The 12,921-nt window shown below is 45.3% G+C and overlaps 2 non-coding genes across 2 annotated transcripts; both read left to right on the forward strand.

Annotated features, from left to right (window-relative positions):
• Nucleotides 1-9,920: 9,920 nt before the first annotated feature.
• On the forward strand, nt 9,921-9,994 carry TRNAI-AAU (transfer RNA isoleucine (anticodon AAU)). The gene has a single exon. It is a non-coding gene; the product is annotated as a tRNA-Ile (tRNA).
• Nucleotides 9,995-10,594: 600 nt separating this feature from the next.
• TRNAT-AGU (transfer RNA threonine (anticodon AGU)) lies at nt 10,595-10,668 on the forward strand. The gene has a single exon. It is a non-coding gene; the product is annotated as a tRNA-Thr (tRNA).
• Nucleotides 10,669-12,921: the final 2,253 nt, after the last annotated feature.

Here is a 12,921-nt window from a genome sequence, read left to right on the forward strand (position 1 = left end):
GTTGTTTTCCATCCTTTGCCTCTGTTTCTCCATTCGCTGCCCTCTTGAGGTGACACGTATGTCCCTCCCACTCTGAGGCTTAATAAACATCAAGATTTGTTCGCATTGGTGATTGACGATTTACAAAACCCTATAGGAGTCAGCACAGAAATCTGTGGGAATCATGGTTCTCCAGGAGCACCTCTATCTGCCACGCCTACTCAGGTGGAGAATACATGGGAGCACACATGGTGGGAATGTTTAGAAGCCCAATTTTAAGTCTAGCTTGACAGTTTTCGCTGTTTAGTAGATCTCATGTAAACACAACAAAAAACAAAAAACAAGCATTGCCATAGCCAATAGTTTTTTCTTTAGGGCCTGGTGTTTTGCCATGCAGCATGTTATCCTAGGTGCTACAACATATACTGTTACTACTTACCTTTGGTCTTCGCATCTGTCAAGTCACCCCTGACCCATAGCTGTACTCCGAGCATCTTTAAGGGCTGGTTGGAGATTCCTCGCCCCCATTCCAGGCTGCACATGGAGGATATAAGACTAAGTGACATAGAAATAGGTCAATCTTTGGTGGGAGATGGAGGGAGGGGGCATGCACCTCCTTTCGGCGCTTATCAACCAGTGGTCTAAAACTGCAGGCAAACACAGTACAAAAACAGAGTGCACACAGGCAGTCACACAGAAAAAGTTGGCCCCATACAAACCCTGCAGATATTGGGCAAAAGCAGAAGAACGGACCAAGGCGCAGAGAAATAAAACTCAGTGCAAACCAAACAAGTATTTGCAATGCAATAGGTCTCGCATTAGGAAAGTGTGAGCTATTGGTATTGTAAATGACACATTTTTTTAATATGAGTTGGCTTTGAAAATATATATATTAATAGCATTGTTATTCACAAAGCCAATAGCTTACACTTTCCTAATGCGAGTCCTATTGGCTATGGCAATGCTTGTTGGTAGCAAGGACAGTGCTGTTGTGGTGCTGAGTGATGTAGTGGTGCCCCTGAGTGGTGTGGTGGTGCCCCTGAGTGATGTGGTGGTGTCCCAGAGTGATATGGTGGTGTCCTCGAGTGATGTGGTAGTGTCCCTGAGTGATGTGGTGGTGTCCCTAAGTGATGGAGGGTGGAGTTGGAGGGTGGAGTTGGAGGGTGGAGTTGGAGGGTGAAGTTGGAAGGTGGAGTTGGAGGGTGGAGTTGGAGGGTTGAGTTGGAGGGTGGCGTTGGAGTGTGGAGTTGGAGTTGGAGGGTGGAGTTGGATTGTGGAGTTTGAGTTGGAGGGTGGAGTTTGAGTTGGAGGGTGGAGTTGGAGGGTGGAGTTGGAGTTAGAGGGTGGAGTTGGAGTTGGAGGGTGGAGTTGGAGGGTGGAGTTGTTGTTGGAGGGTGGAGTTGGAAGGTGGAGTTGGAGGGTGGAGTTGGAGGGTGGAGGTTGGAGTTGGAGGGTGGATTTGTTGTTGGAGGGTGGAGTTGTTGTTGGAGGGTGAAGTTGGAGGGTGAAGTTGGAGGGTGGAGGTTGGAGTTGGAGGGTGGAGGTTGGAGTTGGAGGGCGCAGGTTGGAGTTGGAGATAGAGGGTGGAGTTGGAGTTAGAGGGTGGAGTTGGAGTTGGAGGGTGCAGTTGGAGTTGGAGGTTGGAGTTGGTGGGGAGAGTTGGAGGGTGTAGGTTGGAGTTGGAGGGTGTAGTTGGAGGGTGTAGTTGGAGGGTGGAGTTGGAGTTGGAGGGTGGATTTGGAGGGTGGAGGGTGGAGTTGGAGTTACTTCATGTTGTTTTGTGCCTGCTTTTGTCCTGGGCTGGACTCCATGTTTACATCAGAACCCTCTGTCATTAAATAAATAATATGTTTGTATTTTCTTGCACTTCTCATAGATCAATAAGTAAAATGTGCACAGTAGGAGCAAATTGGAAAACCGAGAGAAAAACATATGGAGGAATGAGTTTGTAAATGGGAAGCATTGTTTGCGCTCTTAATTTCATTTGATTAGCAAGACATAATTCAGCCTATTAGGAAGATTGCTTTTGGGTGGCTCTGCTGGGAGATAGTCGGTGAAGCGTGTAACTCAATGGAGTCCAACTCTGAGGTGATTCGATGTCCATAAACACTCGAGATCCAAAATTTGTGTTCACATTCGAGTTAGTCTTTGAAATGCTGAAGTTGCGCAAGCTGGTCACCAGTGTGGGGAAAGCCTCTTATGGAGGTAGTGTGGGGTGCTGGTTTATTTATGCAGGCAAGGTGAAAGTAGGGAGTGAAATATTTAGTTTCCCTGCTCCTTTAAATCTTTCACTTTTTCACTAAAAAAGGATTGCAAAGTATGTTTTTTTCTTTTTGCCCATTTCACCTAATGATTAAAAAAAACATTTCTTGTGTGGCTATACACTTAGGGGCAGATTTATGTTAACTGGCGCATCCCCAGGGATGCGCCAGTTAACATGCGCCACAGTGCGCCACAGCTCCGCCACCCTTGGTGCGCCGCATTTACAATGCGGCGCACCATGGGGCAAAAACGGCACAGATGCGTGACGCATCTGTGCCGTAAAGGCGGCGCATTGCTGGAGTTGCGTCGCAAGCGCGACGCAGCTCCAGCAAGGCTCGGGGGTGCCCTATCTGACCAATGCTGCATCAAGACCTACGCCTGCTTCAAGCAGGCGCAGGCTTTTGACGCAGCATTGGCCTGAAAGTGACTGAGTGAAATCTTATAGATTTCACTCAGCCACTTTTGCGAGGCGCACCTGCCCCGGAATGCCCACCCTGTGCCAGAACGCCCACAAGCGACGCAGGGCTTTACAACGTGACGCATCTGCCTAGATGCGTCACGTTGTAAATCGTTCGTAGGGATGCGCCACGTTTACGCCGCCTTGCGTGACGCAACAGCGGCGTAAACGTGGCGCAAGGGCCTCATAAATCTGCCCCTTAGAATGAAACGGTATCCGATGAAACATTTACTTTAATGGGTATATTTCAATAAGCCACTGTAGTGATTTGTGCAACAACAGTTTAAGCGTAAACTGTAACAGTGAAACGATGGCTCTCTTAAGGCGCAGTTAAGCATTGCCTGTGGTATCTGTATTAAAGTTAGAGAGAGACATTTTTGGTTTCTAAATAATTCTTTCCAAAGACACCGAGAGTGAGATTGTAATTGATACTGAGACATATTACATGACTATGCACGTAATAGTCCATGGCTGAAATATAGAAAAGACCAATTCACCATGGTAGGGAGCCCTGAACTTTCCAATAACCGACCTTCTCTTGCACTCGCTCACACATACCCCCCCCCCCCCCCCCCCCACAACATACACACAGATAGGCACATCCAAATAAACATCATATGTAGAAATAGTTACAGAAGACAGGGAACAGACATAGCCCCACTAGCGGCCCCCCACGCAAACAGAAGCGCCTGGTGGAGCCAGGGAGGTCCGCCTCTGGCTATAACCGTGGCATAGAGACTGCAGCTGTTTATGAAGCCTTAAGTCGCTGACCCTCCTCTGCAGCAGGCTCAGGCCTGCCTGTGGTCCTAGCTGTCTGATTATCTCTTAGCATCTCCCCCCAAAGAGGCCCTGGACAGAGCCTGGCTGCAGGAGACGGGGCTGCAGCAGCCTCGCCTGGTGAGCACTGTGGGGGCAGAGAGGACAGGCTGGAAGAGAGGCAGAGAGAGGGAAAGGAAACAAGAAGGCAGAAGGAGAGGGAGAAAGAAGGCTTAAAGAGTGAGAGGGAAAGAGGGAGCGACAGAACAAGACGCAGAAAGAGGGAATGAAAGAGCAAAGTGGAGGGAGAATAATAGAAGGAGAAAGAGCGAATCAAAGTACCAGCAAAGAGGGAAGGCTCGAGTGAAACAGAATGAAAACCAAAGATGGAACGGAAGAAAGACACAATAAGAGGGAATGATTGAGCGAGACTCGGGCAGGGAATGATGTGAGTCAGATCAAGAGCTAAACAGAGCAAGAGGCAAAAGGAATACAATTATAAGGGGAAAGAGGGATCGAAGGGCAAAAGATAACAAGCTCTCGGCATTGCGTGGCGGGGGTGGGGAGCAAGGGAGCGGGAATGAGCATATGGGGTGTGAGCAATAACGAAAAGTAAGAGGGGGAGCAGGAAGTGATGCGTGGCGGGGGGGCGGGGGAGCAGGGGAGCGGCGTAAAAATTAAACGGCACAGAGATTTATATGACAAAATGGCCAGTAGAAAGGGATACAAAAAAATGAGCACATAGAAAGAGAAGAGAACCCCAGTTCATTGCGGCTTTTAAGTAAAATGACTTTTATGAACGCTCTAGGAAAGCAGGCGAGGATAAGCGCGAGCGGTAACCTTTGAAGTCTGATGCGATGATGGGAGGCACAGACGTGACGTGGCTGGTGTGGCTGGGGGGCGGGGGAGCGTGAGGCATTCCTTTGAAGTATGATGCCGAGCAGGAAGTGAGGTCGAGCACGCACTGGCGAAGCTTCGAGCTTCAATGCCTGACATGCATTGGGTAGAATTCGCACTCAAAAACATCTTGGTAGGTTTTAGCTGGCTGATTGCTGCTTCAATTTCCTCTTCTGTTATGTCCGCTTCCAGCGAGTCCATGTTCTATAAAACCTTTAGCCACCAAATAAAAACGCTACTGGCAGAAACATACTCGGCCTGCATACAGAACGGCAAGATGACGGAATCCATGATCGAAGCTAACATCACAATTATCCCGAAGGAGGGGAAAGACCCACAATACCCGCAGAACTACAGACCCATCTCGCTAATAAATGTCGACTGCAAACTCTACGCAAAGATACTGGCCAATAGACTAAACAAAGTCCTACCAGACATCATCCACAGCTCACAGGTGGGGTACATCAAGAGCAGGCTATCAGAAGATAACACAAGGCTATTATGCCACCTAATCAACCACACAACACGGAGCAGCGAACAGGCAGTCATGATAGCGCTAGACGCTGAGAAAGCTTTCGATAGAGTCTCGTGGCCGTTCCTAAGGAACTGCATGAAAAGATTTGGCCTGGGGGAGAAATACATAGCAATGGTGATGGCCCTCTACAAAGGACCAAAAGCAAAAATTGTGGTGAACGGCAATACATCCGAAACGCTTACACTAGGAAGAGGCACCAGGCAAGAATGTCCCCTCTCACCGGGCCTCTTTCTGCTGGCTCTGGAACCCCTACTAGCCAGAATTAGAGACAACACAGGAATAACGGGCGTTAAAGTCAAGGAGAGGACAGTAAAACTGGCCACATATGCGGATGACATCCTCATCACAACCACGAACCCATCCACGTCAATAACAGCTCTCATGGACACAATAGGAGAATACGCTCAAGCCTCAGGGTATAAACTCAACAAAGACAAATCGGAGTGTAAACCAATGAACGTCCACACCACAAGAGAAGTCCTCGGGGACTCTGGCCTGGCATGGCAGCCAAAACCACTCAAATACCTAGGACTGCAATTTGGGAGAGACCTAACGTCCACGCTACAACATAACGAGGACTCAACACTAAAAAAAAATAAAAGAAAGACTAGAACTATGGTCTCCAAAATACATAAGCTGGTGGGGAAGGATAGAAACGATTAAGATGATGATAACACCGGCAATCAACTACACGCTAAGCATGCTGCCACTCCCGATGACAGAAACCTTCCACAAGAAATTAGACAAACTAATCAATATCTTCCTGTGGGGAAACAAGAAACCCAGAATCAGCCTACATAAACTTAGACTCACCAAAGAGCTCGGAGGCCTTAACCTTGCAAACTTCAAAACCTACCAAACAGCTTGCCTGGCAAGGCAAGGAATCACCTGGTTAGACGACACCCAAACCTACAAACCAGTCTGGCTAGAAGTAGAGAAGGACATCCTAGGAGGCCTCAACCCAATTGCCCTTCTAACGGCAAGCAGACACCCCCATAGATCCAACCCAATACTCAAACACACCAGGGAAGCTCTGATGAAAATAGACAGACGCATGATGCGGAAATTGAAAGGCACAGCATGGGAATCCATCTGGTTCAACACAAAAGTAACGTACCAGGGGGCAACAATGCAGAATGATACATGGATCGAGAAAGGAATCAGCCTTCCCAAACAGATGGAAACTAAGAAAAGGCCACTGACCTTTCAAAACCTGCAGCAACTACACGGTCTCTCTAACCAAGAATTCTACAACTTCCTCAAGATCAAGACTGCCATAACCAAAGCAAACCTACAAAGAGAAGAGCCAAGCATCATCAAATATATGCAAACCCTCAACTCAGCAGGACACCAAACTGCAAAGATTTATAAGCTCCTGAGCCCCTCCACGCTGTCACAGAACAAGAAAATAACCAAAACATGGGAAACACTCCTAGGCAGGCAGCTAAATGAAAAGGAAAGGGCAAAAATGTGGAGCTCAGCAACAACAAACAAAGTCACCCCACAACTAGCACAAACTAAATTCTGGCTCCTCCACAGGGCCTACTGGACCCCATCCAGGCTCCACAAGGTCGGCATTGCGGACTCTGGCAACTGCTGGAATTGCCAAAAGGAGGAAGGCACCCTTGAGCACCTCATCTTCAAATGCGTGAAAGTCAAGAAGTTCTGGACACAAATCAACACCTTCCTAAATGACATACTCAAAGCGGACCTAACAATCAGCTTTGTAAGCCTAGCAACAGAACACGTGACTGCAAGCCTTAACAGCAGGGAAGAGAGAGACCTACTAGACCTGCTCCTCACTGCGGCCCTAAAAATAATCCTGACGAACTGGAAGAACACTGCCAAAGCAAACTTTAAAACATGGATTAATTGGGTCACCTTCCTAAGAGGAGCAGACAATATCACAGGTAAATTTTCAAAGGAGCACAACCCAAAAGCCCGCATGTGGGAACCACTCGACGAGCAGCTGAAGAAGGCGCTTTAACCAATAACCCCCCCCTCTCTCTCTTTTTTTCCCTTTTTCTTTCGCCCCTCTCACTTGGGGTAAAAACCAGAGATAAGCACGCATTCACAAATGGTCTGTATATAAGAACTGCCAAATGTATATTCCACTTATATATATATTTTTTTTGTATCAATAAAAATGTATTAAATCCAAAAAACATCTTGGTAGGATTTGCTGGTGGCCCTCTATAAGTCTTGCCAGCAATGCGCAAGCGCATTGGCAGGCCGAGACCTAAAAAGCAGTGGAAACACAGCAGGTGCAGGGCAAAGAACAAACAGTGTAAGGAGGGTGATCAAGAGAGGTGCTGTTCTTGCAATCCAACGTTAATGGTTGATTTTTTGCTTCATGTATGTCGTATAGGGTTTGCAGTCCCAAAGTTGAAGAGCCAAAACACCACAATTAAGGCACTCAACGGTGATCATGTTTCTCCCATAGTTGATTTGGCTATTAGAGTATTGAAAAGTTTCTTTTTGAGACGTCCATTGGTTCAATGCCTTATTCCTTCTTGAAATCAAACACTAGTCTTTTGGGCTTTACAGAAACCTCCCTTTAAACCTCTTCCAACGATAAACCTTAAATTCCTTTAAAATAATGTAATTGTTTTGGCTGCCATCTGTTCAGGTCAGAGTTAGTGAACTAAGGGCTAATTTTAGGGGTTTTTCTACACAGAATAATCCCTGCACCCTTCATACATTCTTTCTTTTTCCTCCCAAGTTTCATCAGTATTTAATGACTCTCAAGATCTTGTCCTTCCTTCCTTTTATCCCAAGATCTTGTCCTTATTTCCTTTTATCCCAAACCATCTTCTCCATTAGAGAAGCAGTTGCATTCTTTAGATGTGAGAGGAGCCTTATCTATTTATAGAGAGATCTGCTGTAGTTCAGAAAACAAAGATGTTAGCAGCTTTTTGGGTTTCAGGATAAGAAAACACCGTTAAAACTTCACCATAAACAAATAAATGCACATTACAATTACTGCAGCCTATTAATTAAACACCTGTGTGGCAATCTGGTCTAGTCTAGTAATAATTTGGGTGTCATCAGCATATGAGCAAGCTTATAGTCCAATGGATCTGATCAGGTGTGATTGAGGGAGAGCATAGATGTTAAAATGGGGAGCAGACAGTGAAGACCCTTGGGAAACTTTTAGCACAGGAGGGCCTCTCTTGAGCACAGTTAGATAGAAAGAATGGATGGCAAAGTTCGGACTAGGGTGTGCGAAATTTGTGTAATTTGCTTTTTTGTAACTATGAGAAATTTCTGGAAAATTATGAAAATGACAAGTAATTATGTAAAATGCAAATCTGCAATTTAGTTCTAGATGTGGTAGAAGCCTATCCATTCAAGTTTTTCTTGGTTACGTTTTTTGACTTATAGTAATATTTGTATGTTTGAGGTCGACATGACGGCAGCCATCAGATTGTAAACAAAAAACCTGCACTGTATGAGGTACGGACACACATAGAAGGGGGAAACCTCAGAGCTCTGTTTATGTCCTCAATATAAAGCATACAGACCAGTGTTTTACCCTCTGGTACTGAGTAACTGTACTTCTTTAATTTGAGTGGGAGAGTACCAGCACTTTTCAGTTGTGGTGCAATCAGGGCTTTAAATGTGCCGGTCCTGCCGGTTCTGAGCACCGGCAGTTCTTAAAAGCAGCTGCTGAGACGAGTCCCTATCGGGCTCTCCATTTTTACCTTCCATGTGGAGGGCAATAAACTTTACTCTGCATCCATCACTGCTCTTGACGTAACTTCAAAGAGACTCATTTTTTAGTTTTACATAGTGCAAACTTGGAGCAAACATGAGCATCAGTTACATTACACAAGGACATATTCATGATTTGAATCACATGATGTTGAGCCGACGTAAGGCGAGAAGCTGTTTTCTCAGCTCGAAGGTCGGCTGCTCTAGCCTTTCGCCAGAACATCACCCACAAGATTGGAAGCATTTTCAATATTAAATACAACAACGTCAAAGTTGATGTTTATTTATCTTATGGAATTTACAACCATTGACAAAGGCAATAGTCCTGGCTTGTTGTAAGTGTAATGTTAATTGTTGTGTTATATATCTGGAATGAATGGACAGACAGCAAAATGCCAGTGGGGGAGCACACTATGGTACATACAGATCTGTAGCTTACACATCGGCAATGCCCCTATGACGGACACCCCTGTTTTTAAATCCCACTTAAAGCCCTGGGTGCATTACACTTAATGGAAGAGTACCAGCACTTCTCACGAGCAAATAGGTACTGTGAATAGAAAGCACCAGCATTGATACAGACTAATACCGAGCTGGAGCAGATCTTGGAAACACAGCCTGGGTGACCAGCACCCGATCTTTACAGGTTCACCCTCCTCGTACCACATCCCTGGGCCACAACCGGAGCCAGAAGCCCACAGCAATAACCACACACATCCCCCAATGCCTAAGGACAAGTAAAGCAGCACAGAAATCATTGAATGCACTGTCCTCAACCACTACCCAGGGAAGGTACTCGTCATCAGAGGTCCAGAAATGTTCATTCAGCACCGGCAGATGATGTCATATGTACCTGCACCGTACCATGTACTCACTCAGTGACGTGCCACACCTATAAAAGTACCAAATAACTCCACGTCAGGAAGGACACCGCTCATGTTCAAAGCTTTTCCTTTACATGTTATGCTTCAGGTGTGTGATTTCAATTGGAACAACTGAAGTGAGTGACCAGGACTTCAACTCCCAAGATGCATTAGGGTAACAAATTAAATTCCAGGAGTGGATCACTGCATCCCTATGACTTGGAGTCACATTGTAACCTCACACATGTCACAGCAGGGAGGTAAGAGTGGGCTGTGAATTCATTGAAAGGCTGAGCTTGAAAGGTGGAAACTCCACAATGGGTTTTCTTTGTTTTCACAAAATGTGGACAATAATACAAAATGTGATATATTGGTTGAAAAACACACCAAATTCTACTAGATGTATACCTGCCGTGTCTCAGTCTGAGTGACTACGTGTCTGATACTTTTGTACAGTGGCCGGTTAGCTCAGTTGGTTAGAGCGTGGTGCTAATAACGCCAAGGTCGCGGGTTCGATCCCCGTACTGGCCACTATCTTTTAACCTTTATATTTGTAAAATCATAATAATCAAAACTATTACAATAATGTATTAGAAGGCGTTTGGTTTCATCTAGTAAATAGTTGGTCTCTGCTGTTTGTACCAAGGGCACGGGGTCTGCAGCCAGCACCATGCCGGGGTCCCAGCCTCTGCCATGGTTCAAGGGTCTCTCAGAGGCTCTTTTTGAGCCGGGGCCACAGGACTAAAGTTCACCCTTTCTCTTGGAGAGGGGCGGTTCCTCGCACAGAGGTGAAGGAAAGAGCACATGGGTTAGTTTGGAATCATTCATTCAACTATCTGGTCAATGTTGCTGCCCTTTATAATCCTTGCACTCTCGTTTGGTTTAACGTATGTAAAGCGCTTCGTCCACCAGTCTGTGGTCTTCCTACTTGGAACATCAATGCAAATATATACCTATAATGACACACGTTACCCCGTTTTGCACTTTTACTTTTATTATATCAGGTTTTCTAATTCTTGTTGAGAGTCGTGAAATATATCAATGTTTTATACCTAGAAATATATATTCCATACACATGACAGCGGTATAGTAGGAAACCAGTAAGCAGAATGGAAGTTCGTAGTCAACGTGGGCGCTGTGGCTTAGTTGGTTAAAGCGCCTGTCTAGTAAACAGGAGATCCTGAGTTCGAATCTCAGCAGGGCCTTGGTTTTTAATCACATTGAAAAGTCGTGCTATCGATTAACTTCTGCAAACCCACCTTGCTGCTTTTATTGTAGTTATCCACAGATACGTAATAATATTGTTTAGAAGCTATATATCTATTATGATGGTTAAATACCGTGACTAACACTCTTACAGAACAGGCAGAAGAGGATCAAGCTTCAGTGCCTCAAGAACAGGCACAGCACAGGCAGCAGTGTAGATATAGCTTTAAAGTACAGATGGTTACAACAAAGGCAGCGGCGTTGCAAGCTTCACTTACAATCTTACATGATAAAACGGGGAGGAGGCCAAAAGAAAGTTTGGGGTACAGAGGGAGCGGTAATAAAACCAGGTGGAAACGGAAGCTCTTTTACAACCAGGCACTGTGCACAGCACAAGTAAAGACTTATGTTTAATGCTGTGTATATTTCCAAAGGGCTCCTTTGGAGTAATGTGTCTAGACCGTGCTGTGTCGCCTGGACAATTTCTCCCCACTCTCGAGACCAATTGAGCCTACTGTGGCCCAAGCCTGGAGCCCCTCTGAAGAGTTGTGTCTAGTTCTGCAGAGATCACTTAGGGTATTGTGTTAAGTTCACACTGTTCCGTCTGGAGTTCCACTACATTTTTCCAAACCTCACCAGGTGCTACTTTTAAGGACCACGTTTGGCATGTTGTCTCCTGATCTGGTGGCCGCCTGCAGTGTAAGGTGTCTGGTTCTGGAGGGTTTATCTGCAGTATTGTGACTGTTGTCACAGCCACATCTCGTATTTTGTATCAAGTTCTAGTGGCAACATCTGAAGTTTTTTCTCTTGTTTAGAGGCCGCCACTGTCGTAATATGTCCAGAGTTGCAGCTGTCATCGTGTTACTGAAGCCAGGCTGGAATGTTGTGTCTAGTTGTAGATGTCTCCCCTGGTACATTGAATTACTTTAGGAGGCCACATTTGCCGTGTTGTGTTTTCTTCTGGTGATGCAGTTAGAGTGTTATTTTCAGTTTCGGGCCCAGACTTGGAGACTGTCTCTGTTTCTGAAAGCTGCACCAGGGGTGTGGTGTTCTGTTCTGAAGCCTTTGTCTGCAGTATTGTGTCTAGTTGTAGATGTCACAGCTGGTACTTTCACTGCTTTAGGAAGCCACATTTGCAGTGCTGTGTTGAGTTCTGGCCTATTCATCTGGAGTATTGTTTTCCACTTTGGAGCAATATTGGCGACTGTTTTCATTTCTGAATGCTGCATCTGGGGTGTGTTCAGTTCTAGAGGCTTCGTCTGAAGTAATGTGTGTGTGTGGATAATGACATGGTGTGTTGTGCCCAGTTATAATTGTTCACCTGTAGCACGGTGTCAAGTTGTGTAGGCCGTGTATTTGATGCTTCTGTTCAGTTATTTAGGATTTACCTGAAGTTTTGTATCCAGTTCTGGATCCTTCTTTCGAAATATTGTGTCAACCTTGGGAGCCTCAGCTGTAGTATTGTGTCAAGTGCCTCACACCCGTCTGTAATATGGTGTCCGGTTCTCGATGTCTGACTTAAAGTTTTGATCCAACTCTTTGGATGTTGGCATACCATATCTTTCATACTGAGCCCGTTCTCTGGGCCTCACTGGAACATTGTGTTCAATTGTGGTTGTACACTTTTTCTTGTGCGCGTCCCTAGTGGCCCCTTCCTGTGACCAGTTTGGAGGCCTCGTGTTGAGTAATGCAACAATTCATGGAAGCCTCATCTATAGTGCTGAATAGACTTCTGGAAATCCCATCTGGAACATTGTACCTAGTCATAGAAACAAACTCCATCTTATTAAGTCATTTTCTGGAGGTCTTATTAGAAGCGGTGGCGATAGAAGGCACCATGAAGTTCTTTTATTATACATAAAACCCCCATTTCAGAAACTTTGGGCTTGACCAGTTCAAGTCTAGAAGAGCCAGGTACCGAAGGTATCCTAGCAACCAAGTAACTCTGGTTATTGTATAGTGGTTAGTAGTCTGTGTTGTGGCTGCAACAACCTCGGTACGAATCCGAGTCGTGTCATTGCGGGTGGCAATGTCACAGCAGTTGGGTGTGAAACATTTTGGTAAATACAAATTTGAAATATATATACAGTATTTTTTTCAATAGAGCCCATAACACACTTCTACATTATCCAACTGATGAAACTGCCAGCTTTTATCACGCAAAGTCATTCCATTCTAATGACGTACTGCAGTCGGAAGATATATACATATATATATATTTTTTTTATTAACATTTTGATTTTAGTATAGTT

The sequence above is a fragment of the Lissotriton helveticus genome, chromosome 12, assembly GCF_964261635.1.
Source record: "Lissotriton helveticus chromosome 12, aLisHel1.1, whole genome shotgun sequence".
Taxonomy (NCBI): domain Eukaryota; kingdom Metazoa; phylum Chordata; class Amphibia; order Caudata; family Salamandridae; genus Lissotriton; species Lissotriton helveticus.